At 47.5% G+C, this 12,009-nt stretch overlaps 1 protein-coding gene across 5 annotated transcripts in view; it reads left to right on the top strand.

Moving 5' to 3' along the window:
• Positions 1-202: 202 nt before the first annotated feature.
• GRB10 (growth factor receptor bound protein 10) overlaps positions 203-12,009 on the top strand; it is a 145,446-nt gene continuing 133,639 nt past the window's right edge. For 3 of the 5 annotated variants that reach the window (XR_012659104.1, XM_075084370.1, XM_075084368.1), the window contains exon 1: positions 203-638. The gene's annotated coding sequence lies outside the window, so the exon portion shown is untranslated. The remainder of the gene's footprint in view (positions 639-12,009) is intronic. The other 2 variants (XM_075084369.1, XM_075084371.1) reach the window with 2 other exon arrangements.

Genomic DNA, 12,009 nt, shown 5'->3' with positions numbered 1-12,009 from the left:
TCCCTCCCTTCCCCCCCTCTCCCCCAGCCCCGGTGCTACCTGCGTGTGAGCTTGGGTTAGGGGGCGGGAAGCGCCAGTGGCCGCCTCTAGCCCCTCTCGCCCCGGGAGGGGCTCCGCGGCCGGGCCGCCCGGGGCGGCGGCGGCGGCGGGGCGGGGGGCCGGGCTTGCGGCTGCGTGCGGCGGGGGCGGGGCGGGGCGGGGCGCCGGCGGGAGTCAGCTGGGCGCGGGGCGCGAGCGCGGCGGTGGTGGGGCGCCGTTAGCGCCGGGGGACGGCGGCAGCGGCGCGGGCGGGCAGGCAGAAGTTTTCTCCGCAGATCCCTCCCGCACCCCGGGGTCGCCTTGCGGAGGGGCGAGCGTCCACCGCTGGGTGTGTTTTGCTTTTTTTTTTTAATTATCTGTTTGTTTAATTGCATTTTTTTAATTTTTAATTTTTGTTGGTTTTGGGCGCGTGGCTCCGAGAGCTTGCCCTCCCTCGCCTCTGCCCCCCCTCCCCCATCCACCCCGGCGCCCGGAGGACCCCCTCTCCTCCCTCTCCCCTCCCGCCCTCATCTCCACGTTCCCCCGACCCGCTGCGCCCGCCCGAAACTTGCCGGGTGCGCGGTGCCCGGTGAGGAGGGTACCGGCCGGCCGCCCAGCAGGTAAGGGGGGAGGGGGGAGGGGGGGGCGACGCAGGGCGCGCAGGGACGGGGTGGGGGGGTGGTGGCTGCCCCTGGGGAAGCCGGGTGGGGTGGGGGTCTTGCCGGCTCCGCGGTGGCGGAGGCCGGTGGGAGGAGGAGGAGGAGAGCAAACTTCCTTTTCCTGGGGCCGGCGTTGAGCCCCCCGTGCCCGCGGGGAGCGCCCCCCGCGCACCTCCCGCCGCCCGGCGGGGAGCCCCCGGAGCCGGGCGGGGGGCGGCCGGCGGCTGCTCGCCGCGGGGCTCGGGGGAGCGGCCCTTTTACCCCGGCTCGGGGCTTCCCCGCCGCGTTTTGTTTGCTCGCTTGCTTCGTGCCTCACCCCGGCGGTGCCGGGAGCCGGGCTTTCCTGTCGCCCCGCGCTGGAAGCGGACGAAGACCTGCCCGGCCAGCTGCTGGCGGTGCTGCCGGGGCTCCCCCCCACCGTCACCGATCAGCGTTTGCGGGGGGGGGTGGCGGATGGGCACTTTGCAGAAATGCCACCCCGGAGTGCTGCCACCTTCCTGCTCGTCCGCCGTGGGGATTTGCGGTGGCAGCCGCCTGCGTGCCGGAGGGCACCCCTGCCCCCCTCCCCCGGCCCGGAGGGCCCCTCGCTAGCCCAGGACACCCCAAATCGGGGGGGAGCCCTCGGTTTCCCCTGCCTCCGCTCCCCGCCGGGGTGAGGAGCCCCGCACGCATGGCTCTCTCATTGTATCGCTGTGGTACTGCAAGCCGGGGCCGACACTGTGGCATCTTTATAAGAACAGTTTGCAGTTAATTGGTTTGGCAGATGAACTGCAGAATCCTCTTGCCCGCTTCTGTTGCTTAAGTGCCAGCGAGCCCCCTCCTTCCCCCTTTCCCCCGCTTTCCTTTGAAGCGTCGCATAACTCTGTATTGCCAGCAGGATGGAAAGTGCTGATTCAGCAGCCTGGAGCCCCGCTCCATCTGAAGTGGTGGTCTGCCTGAAATGTTCCCATTTGTTGAAATGGGAACATGTGTTGCTGGTATGTCAAAGCAGCATTGATCAGGTTTGCTAAAACGGCCCCGAAGAATGTGGCTTGCTTTTCCCTTCACTAAAGAATGAATTTGGGGTTGGGGGAGAAGTGATAGGCGGGTAGGAGGGACATGGGTAGGTACTGCCTTAAGTTGTGCTTCTAAGGGACAGTTGAAATCATGTTGTCTCATAAAGGTGCCGAGCTATTGCTCATTTGAACAAAGATTTTGTAGGATGTATATAGCAAGGATGCATTAACACCCCAACTCAATCTGTGCCTGCGTCTAGAGACTAGTTGTACTTAAAACTCTAGAAAAGGTACAGAGAAGGGCAACAAGGCTAATCCTAGGATTAAAAGGAATGAGTTATGAGGGCAGGTTAAAAAACCCCACCAGAAGTGCACGGAGATTAGAAAAGCTGTATGGAAAATTGGGATATGCTTGAAACTTTAAATGGCAGCTCTGGCTGTGCTTCATGATCATTTTGGGGCTGGGGAAGGGTGCAGGGGCTCAGCAGGATGCTCGCTGCGTGCAGCGTTAGTCTTTCTTGGAGGGCTTACCTCACAGTGGAGCAGAGGGAGAGCCGTTTAGAGCCATATTCCTCTGGCTGCCTTTGTACAGTTATATGCTAACATCAAGGCTGCTGGGGTTCTCTTCCTCTAAAGCTGAACTCTTTAAAATTCAGCACAACCTAGAGCAAACAACAAAGCCTGAAGAGCAATGTTTGGTAGCCTTGTTGCAAATGGTAAACTGACGGAGCAGCAGACCCTGACGCTTGCCTCCAGTGATCATTTTACCGTGTTACACTCTGATTTATTTTCTTCACTTGGACTTTATTTGTTCTTAAAGTAGGTCTTGTTTGCCCTGGCTACGTATTAAAGATCTTGTGGTACTTCCATGGTTTTCCTTGGTTTTGTTAATCAAAATATCCCCTCCCTTACCGCTGTGTGAGTTGGCTTTCATCCTCATATACAGCCACACCTGGGTTTCAGTAGCGTATTCCTGTGTGTTTTTATGTAGTCCAGAAGCCCTGCCTAAATGCCAAATGGATCTCTGCATTTCTGTTCCACTTAAGCATATACCATGCACGCTGTGAATAAAACAAATATTTGCAGCCCTCTATCTTGCGAGTGCTTAAATGACTCCAGCAAGAATTGTCACAAAGGTTTTTTAGAAATCTTTAGTCGTGTTCTCAGCTGTGCTCGGGGTGTAAATGGGCGAAAAGTATCTGGATCTCTCTGGCGAAGGGATCCTTCCAAGGCGGGGAGTTCCCAGCTGGCAGAGGAAAGGCATAGCTGGGTCATGTGCCGCTTCTGCCAGCAGCAGGGGAGTGTTGCGCTGGGAATTTGTTTTCTGACAGCACCAAACTAGCAGATGTCCCTCTAGACTGTGAGGCACCGGCAGCTTCCCTGGGCGTGTGTAGCAGTGGCAGCGGGCTAGCCAGGGGGCTCCCGGGTAGTGTCATGCCAGGTGGGACCGTGCTGTCGTTCCTCTCCTCCCTTTACCATGCCCCCTGTATGCATCTGTTATGGAGGTTCACGGTAATAGTGCTAAATGAGGCCAGATTTCTAGGCAAAACTTTTCTTTAGACCAGCTGAGCTCTTTCTTGGGGAAGTGTATATATATGTATGTGTGGGGAGGGTAGGGGAGAAGTGCACTCGGGTGCTTCTGAAGAGACCTGGAGGCTGGGGTGGGGTGAGAGATGAAGGGAGAGCCTTTTGATGACCAGTGGTATGCACTTTCAGGATGCACTTAAGTATTTGCTTAGGTAAAAATGTCACTGGTGACAGCAAACACTGTGATGCAAAAACATTAGTGTAAAAAGGCCAGCAGAAACTGGTAAATGTCTACATGGACTTTATTAGTGGGGTTGAGGGAAACACTTTTCCTTCATTTTTAAACCAGCATTTCTGTCCAAACTAAGACTAAGGAAGCCTGCCTTTCTTTGGATTTGTCTCAACTATGAGGGTATTGATGCAATTCCGCAGCACGGTGTTTCTCTCATGTGCCCACCTGGCCCAGTGTTTTCACAAACAAGGAAGATAACTCCTGAGACCTCTGCCTCTGTCAGGCTTGCGTGAAACTTGCCAACTGGCTTGGCTACAGTGTGATTGCATAAGCCTCCTTCTGTAGGAAAGCAGGCAAAGAAGTTAGGATTGTTTTTCTTGGAAACTAGACCTGCTCCTGGGCATGTCCAAAACATACCAGTTGCGACTCTTCACCTAGGGAAATCTAGGAATGGAGATCCCTTTCCTAAAACGTGAAATTCCACAATTTTTGGGGGAATGATGAGGAGTGAGGTTGCCAAGGAGTCCTTTTATAAGCACTGAAATTCATTTACAGGTTTGTCATCCTTGCACTGCCTGCTGGTCAGGAGAGCACTTTGCGACTGAAACTTGGATGTGGCAAAGTAGTCTTGTTTCCCATAATTTTTCTCCCAAACCAGTGGTTGTTTGAAACATAACGTTACCGAGCAAACAGATGTCACCTCATTGACTTTTCTTTCCTTGAAAGAAGACTTGTTGAGCTGTGCACTTCTGAGCTTGTCCTGTGCCAGGTCCTTCCTATTCTCATGCCATCTGTTGAATTGGATGATCTTTTTGAACAGCAGTTCTCCTGTTAGCTCAGTATGCCTCGCTCCTCTGTTGCATTGTGGATGTGGAGAGGACTATACCAAGGAAGCCAGATTCCACTGTGAGTGCAGCATAAAAAGAGAACTGTTGATCAGGCTGAAGCATCCTGTCTACAGACAGACTGTTTCTCTCTTCAGTGATGGAGCAACCTTAATAGTCTGACTTAATGAGATCTGGTTGGATATAACCTATGATCCCTTTACTGGCATGCTTTATTCCCATGGGCAGTGTTCTCTCAGTGGATAAACTGATGTGAGAGTGAGACAGGCACTACACTTTTTCATATAGGTATGTTCATCTGAAAGTGCTGTTTGTGGTTTCTAGCAGCTTGTGGACTCATGTATAGGAATACTGAAGACTGAAGGATTCATGAAGCGAGTCGCCACCAGTGTCAAGTTATCCTGAAACTCTAATTGTAAGAGATCTTCACATTCACACTGATGTGCATCCGTTGCCTGAAAATTCATCTCCCTCTTTGCTTTCCTAGGGTCTTTTATAAGTCGCAGATGGATCAGTTCATGCACAGCAAATGGACATGGCTATCGGGACTGAAGGCATCACAAATTGAAGCCCTCCTTACAGTAGTGCTCTTGTGAGTGGTTCTGTCTGTCCCGGTCTCTGTAATAGAAAAGGCCTTAGATTTCAGTTTAATGGTGAGGAGCTGGTGCTGCCAGTGAACTTGAAAACTTGTTGGAAGACACTCTCATGGAAGCATGAGGTTTTGAGCTCTAGATGAGTCATTTTCTGTTAGGAGAAGCTGCTGGTTATGTGGCTGCTTGGGATTTCACAGGCAAACTACCCGTAGTAGAAAGGACTAGAGACTCAAGTGTGAGCTGAACAAAAGTATAGGCAGGATGAATCACGTGGATTCTTCAAAACCCAAAATTAATGTTCATTTATGAGCCAAGGGAGCTTTTAATGAAACCTGCTTATTGTATCCCAATTAGTTAACCTGTGGGGAGATGCAGATTACCACTTCTGAATGGCTACAGCAAAAACTGGCCATTGTGAAGATCTGTTGTTCTAAGTGGGTGATCTTTCTAGCAACTTGGGAGACCTTCTCCAGCAGTATGCATAATACAGCATGCAATTAGTACTGTAAATGAGTGTGAGGGACCTTTTCCTTCCTGAAGCCTTTCAGAAACCTTTAAGTCATTTTTAGTAAGTCATTACATCTTTGGGTATCAAACAATAACTTTGGAGAGGGGAAAACGGTGGAGGAAAATGTGTAGTTCTGTGATATATCGTATGAAGTACAATTAAGGCTTATTTGCTAGAGTAGTTTGATTTCTTCTTGGACAAAGGATCAGCAGTGAGAAATTTCCTTTACCACAAGAAGGTAGGGCAGACTCTGCTTAGTCTTTCCTGAAGTGATGAGTGGAGAGAGGGTGAGGGGAGTTGCAAGTGTTGATTACACTGCGCAGTGTACTTCTGAAAAGAGCTTTGGGCCTATGGTGTGGTAGTCATGGTCCTTGGATGCAGAGGTGATGAGTGCCCTAGACAAGTTTACTGGGAACACTGTGACTGTCTCTGCATTCTCTTCTTGCAGGCAGATACTATAGAGTATTGGAGAAAGAAACGCGGCGTCCTGTTTCTGTTACATTCTTTTGTTGAACTCCAGGGGAAGACTGCAAGAGGTTTTGCCATTATCTTACCCTCCTGCTGCTAAGCTGTCATCCTTGGGCCAACAGCAACAAGTTGAGCAGCTACGTTGATCTTAATGCCCAACAGTTGTATTAATGATTACAGTATTAATTATTGGAGAGTCCTGCTGCTCCAGCAGTGCTGTTCAAACAATGTATTTCTTAGCGAGTCCGTTGTAGCTTTTTCAGAGGCCAAAGCCAAGGAACATGGGCAAATTCCAAAAAGGCAGTTTTACACAGGCAGGTCATGATGAATGGGGTAATTGTAAACACATGTTTGGTTAAACCACTGGCAAACCAGCCTCTGATTCTTCCCAGACTCCATCAATGCCAGCTTCTACTACTTCTCAACAGGGCAAAAATAGGAAGTTACTTTCCTGGCAGGCAAACCGTAGAGGAAATGCCATGCCACCCTGTTGGAATAAACCTATAGCCCAGTGGGGAGGAATTCTCCTGCTGAGCAGCGGTGGGGCTTTCTACATTTGTTCACAAAGTAAACTTTGGAGCACAGTCCTTATGTTCCCTTCACGCTCACTGCTGCAGAATTTGTGTCAACAGAGAAATCGGAGAAACTGAGTGGCCACTGTGAAGCTGAGCCTGTGGCTGCTGAAGGCTGCACATAAGTAAGGGTGGATAATACTCTCTGACACCAGTATCATTCTTCCATTATGCATCCCCGGTGAGAAAATCAATAAGCAGGGAGAATCTCTAAGTCCATAGACTCTTTTCATGGTGGAGATTAGCACTTGATAAACACTTGGAAACTTCTTTCAATGCCTAGGAACTAAATTCTGCCTTTCTGATGACTTGATCAAGTGGCTGCAGCTCTGTCCTGACTCGCGTTGTTGGTTTGTAGCACAGACTAAGTTTTCAGAAGCGTTTTTCTTCCTTCAGTTAGCTTTATTTCTAGGTCATCTTCAGGTGCTAATTTTGGTTTTGAAACCATGGGGAAGGGAATCATTGAAATATCATCCAACTATCTTTCACTGCGGATGTTCCTGTGACAGAACAGTGTGATGCTTAAACGTATTTCTGGTCAGGGAGTTGTAACTGGGCTCTGTTGGTTTCATAAGTTTTTAGAGTTCTTTAGATTTTGGAATTAACTGGTAGCAGCAATTTTGATCTTTGAGAAAAGGAAATACTGTTAGAAAATTTCCCCAGGTCTTGATTTTAACAGAGGACAGTAAGACAGGACAGTTATAGATGGAAAAGATCAGACCAGAGGCTTTCAAGAGCTGAAATAAAAATAGGGAAGTGATTTTTTTTTTTTCCTCCCTACCCCCCCCATCTCCCCATCTTTCTGTCTTTCCCGTGATGTTCATCTCTGCCAAACTACTAGGTACAGATTCAGACAGGAGAATGTTCTCTCTCTCTCTTTAAATGGGAATTGGGAGAGGGGGTGAGAAGGACTGGGGGAAGGTAAAATCTGTAGGTTGGTCTTGCTTAGTGTACTGTTAAAGCTCTGAGTGTCTTTGGAAAGGAGTGAGGAGCTTTTATTATATCAAAGCACAAGTGTGGAGTTAAACTTCAAGGAGCTGGAAAAGCTAAAAATTCAGAAGCTCATGATGTTTTTGTCTTGTGCCAAAGCCTTTCTTAAAAGACCTGCTTTCCCTTCTAGCTCAAACATATTAGAGTCCATTTAGAAGAATGTTAAGGGAGAAATATGTATTGCAAGGCCATTGATTCTTCCTGAATTAATGTCTTGTGGGTGATCATTCTTCATACTAATAGCTGCTGGTGCTGACATCACCCGAGATGTCAGGGGATTATGTCAGAATTCAAGCCTTGATATTTTGCAGAACAATGGTTCAAGTGCTGGCAGATGCTTTCTCGGTGGGTCAGGTTGCTTTTGTTTTTTCTGTCCAGCTGGAACTGTGATGTTTCAATTGCTGTATTTGGTTGCAGCAGAGAGGAGTAAAGAAAACAATTTCCAGGAGAAAGGTATTGGTGCAGCACAACTGTGAGGACAAAGTGCTACTTGCTGCTAAATCTTATGCTAGAAGCAGATTCACCAGCAGCAACTATAATCTAGGCACAGAAATACACGTATTCTTAAGATTCTGTTTTCTGCTGTGATGAAATGTTTCATTCCAGGAATCCTAAGGTCCAAAAAGTTGAGGCGGAAGTTTTTTTGGGGATGTGTGCGGTGGGGTGTGTGTGTGTGGTGTGTGTATGTGGGTGTTGGGTTTTTTGGTGGGCTTCTTTTTTGCTGCTGTTGTTGTTTTTTGTTTTCCTTGCTGGCTGCTGGGCATTTAGCTTTAGTTTGTGTTTTTTAAATGATGGTTCTTAACAAAGGCCCTATTGCTTTCCCCTTAATCAGAATAGCCTGTTATTGTGCTCTAGAAATGATCAAAGTAGAATGTCACAGACTATACCTGATTTTCATGAACTGATAGCTTTTGATATTCTTTACTGGTTCGCTATTACAACATTACCCGTAGTCATGACATTTAACATTTGAAAGGTTTCAGAAGAGGCATTGGGGTTTTTTTTTTTCTAAAAGGCTTCAGGAGAATTTAGCAAGGAGGCTATAAGGTGAGCCGTAGGAGTGCAGAGCAAATGCTATTTGGGTTGCTGCCATCTCTGATGTGTGCTCAAGCTTGTTTTGCATTCAGCGTGCATGTTTTGTTCTAGAGCTGATGCTAAAAAGGTCAGGAAAAATCTCTGTGGAGTTCCTTGCTAGCAAAGGTGGATTACATTGTTAACACATGGAAAGTCAGAGCATTGCAAAGAATGCTGGGGCTGATGCTGTGTGTGACAGGATGATTTCAGGTGTGTGATGGTGCTTGCAACACTAGTTGAGTTGTGGTCCGGTAACTTCCCTCCTCCTGCTTTCCCCCGGTGTCCTTTGGAAAATAGTACTTGCTGATAGTCTTTGGTAGGAGAATAGTATTGCAAGATACTTTGCTAGTCTTAGCCTTAGCTAATTTTGGTAAATTTATAATTTATCCTGGCTTACTTCTTCAACTCCTCTTCCCAGTAGTGCTGAGTTCTCATGGGTGTTTGGAAAATGGGCAATTTTGAAAAACGATGTGAATGAAGGAGTCCTGTGCTGTAACAGCCTGACCTTTATTTTTTTCTTGTATTTGTCTCTGAGAACTTCTGGGGCCCTTCATGTTCAACAGTCCAACTCTTACTTACGTGGTTTGTTCCCCAGGTCTGTCTCATTTAAAATTCAGATGAGCTAAGGTGACACTTCTGTAGGTGATGCGAAGTAGCCTATCAGGTCAATTTGGCAGCTCTTGGTAGAGTTTCAGGGAGACAGCTAGTGTGCAGGCATCAGCATAAGTCACTTTTTCCTTTTAGAGTGCTGAAATACAAATTTCTGTTGTGAAAAATCAGCAACGTGAAGAGGTTGAAGAAGCTTTTCCCCTGTAAGATTATGTAAGGTATGTGTTGTTGTATCTTATGATCATCATAAACCAGAGCAAATGAGGAAGTGACTGGTAATAAATCTATCATTATTCATCTTATGAGAAGTATCAAGAATAATAGCTGTTCATACTTACGACAGTGCTATGAGGAATACTGGAGGTTGATTGACTTGCCCTGAAATGTTGTGGTAAAATATAGATGTTTCAGGCCAGTTACCGGCTGAAATTTTTTTTTTCCTGGAATGTCTCAACTGTTCCCAGTCTCATGGTCCCAGAGCTGTGAGCTGGCTCAGCTGCTCTACTCTGACCAACAGGGGCTTCTGTAGCCAAAGTCAAATAAAAGCACTAGAGGTGACTGCTTTTGTGTCTGCTAGGAAATGGTGTTGGTGGCTGTTGGGCAGATCTCACCCATAAACTCCTCTCACTCTTGAGGGGCTTCCTTGGATAGAGCTGCAAATTTTTCAGCCTTGCTAAAGCTAGTATGCTTTAGCCTGGGGGGAAAAAAACCCAAACAACATCCTGCAAACTGAAAAACTAAGTTCTGTAGTAATTTTGGTTACTATTTTTTGCCTGTAGTAAATGTGGAATCATTTTGGGGACAAGGTGACATGTCATGGCTTTCCTTCATTTTACTAAACAGAGCTTGGGAAGATCTGGAGTTCAGGTTCTTGGGTCTGGGTTGCACATCAGCGACTCACATTTCTCTTCAGAAGGATTTCTGGTTGGCTTTTTCCATAGTTTTAATACAAAAAAGTTTGAGCTATTGACTAGCTCAGTCTTTCTGGCTGGGTACCAACTCCATTAGACGTGAACTCTTGGATGGACGGAGGAAGAGATCTTTCCTGAGCCTTCATTACAGGGGTCTGCCACTGTCTAAAAACAGTTTGTCTTTTGCGAAGTCATTTGGAGAGTGACAAAATGCATATTAAGTGTTCCACTCATCCCCTGTTTTTTACTTCAAGCACTCTATACCAGCTGCTGAATGAAGTTCGGGTTTAATATCAAATGCTACTCGTAATGATTGCTTCAGTCACTTTGCATAGCTGTATTAGGTTTTCGGGCAGTTGAGATGAAGGAAGTAATGAATGAGAAGTAATTTTATGGGCACACTGACATGGTTACATACAAATGCCAAGTGTCTTCCTCTTGTCAGGATATCTGGCCAACTTGTACGCTTGACTTCAGCCACGTTGTATCTGTACTGACTTTGGCAGTGATTCAGAGAAGACTTACCCAGCCAGAGAAGCATCCATGGGATGACTTTTTTAAAATTTATTTTTTTAAAGTGTGTGGGGACTGAAGCTGTCTTCCTGTGCGCAACTGTGGCTTGTCTAAAGTCAATGTTTTGAGTATGGATCTATGTTCAAACTGTGTGGTCAGTGAATTTTTGCCTAAACCTATGGCTGAGCCATAAATCGTTGCACTGTGTGAGCAATGATGCTTTCATCCAGTAGCTGGTCTTAGTTCACCTCTTCCTGCCAATATCCTCTAATTCTGCAATTCTAGTCCTTACCTCTGAAGCCAAGCAAGGAAGTGTGTGCTTTGTGTGTGGAGATTGGAAACTCTTTTAAATCCTGGCTCGCTATGCAGGAAGAGCAGAGGTTCCCAAAGCAGCTTTCTCTGTTTCCCCTCCTGTCCTGAGGCCAGGGCTGTCTCCCTGCAGCTCCTTCCTCAGCAGTATCATCTTCTGTTTCCAGCAGTCCTGTGGCTGTGCTGTCTCCCCTCCCGGCTACCCATATACCCTATTTCTCTCTTGGGGGTGAGTGGGGTGTATGCATCTCGGGGTTGTGACAACTGCCAGAAGTCACTAGTGGTGACTAAGTACAGGGAGCTGAAGCTGGTGGCAAGTACCGGTATTGACAAGTAGAAGAGGAAGCGTCTTGAAAAGTTGTGGCAAATGAGAGGTGATGTTGCAGTAAGACCAGTTTGCCAGTTGTGCTTTGCACTGTGTTAATGTGCAATACTGACACTGTGAGTTAAAGCAGGTTTTCATGATGCAGACTGTCTATGGTACAGAGTTTCTGGAATATCTTGTGGATATTGAAGATTTGCTCATGAAGGCTCTTTGAGCCTTGATGTAGTTCAGCACCATGCTGACGTTTGGTATAGGCCTTGTAATTGATCTGTATTGAAAGCTGACTATTTATGTGGCATGGGAAGATGAGGGAGAAGGTGAGAGGAAGAATGTGCTGCTTGTTATGGTTGGGGTGACAAACATCCTTCTGCAGGTCAGGATTAGGGCATCGTCAGCATGGTTTCAATTGAAACATTGGTTTAGTGAGTGGAGTATGTACTCTGACTATACTTACTCTATTATACAGCACCTTTATGATGCCTGAGTGGGGCATATCTCCTCTGCAGTTCCTTGAAAACGCCCCGGGTTTCTGTGCTGCATCCTGCGGGTATTTATTTAATGCTTCTTTGGTACCCCGGGTCCTTACAACAAAGCCCCTCAGCAATGTGATGTGTATAGGGCTGGTTGGTGTCCGAGTTTGCAATCAGAGCCGTAGTTCTAAGCTGGGCTCGATGGTAGCATGGAAGCTTTGTAGGGCTGTGGCCGTGTGTGGAGCTGAGGGGCTTGGAGAAGAGAGCTTCAGGTTATGTCTTCCTACAGTCTTCTGGGATCCTTCTTTTAAAAGTACTGCTGTAATGAGGTAACTCGTGCTACCTGATACCCTAGCCATGTTGAATGAGGTCCCGAGAAAACCAGTGGTCT

This window comes from Phalacrocorax aristotelis, chromosome 2, assembly GCF_949628215.1.
Source record: "Phalacrocorax aristotelis chromosome 2, bGulAri2.1, whole genome shotgun sequence".
Lineage (NCBI taxonomy): Eukaryota > Metazoa > Chordata > Aves > Suliformes > Phalacrocoracidae > Phalacrocorax > Phalacrocorax aristotelis.
Note: the sequence above shows the minus strand (reverse complement) of the source record. Positions and strands in the feature narration are given on the sequence as shown.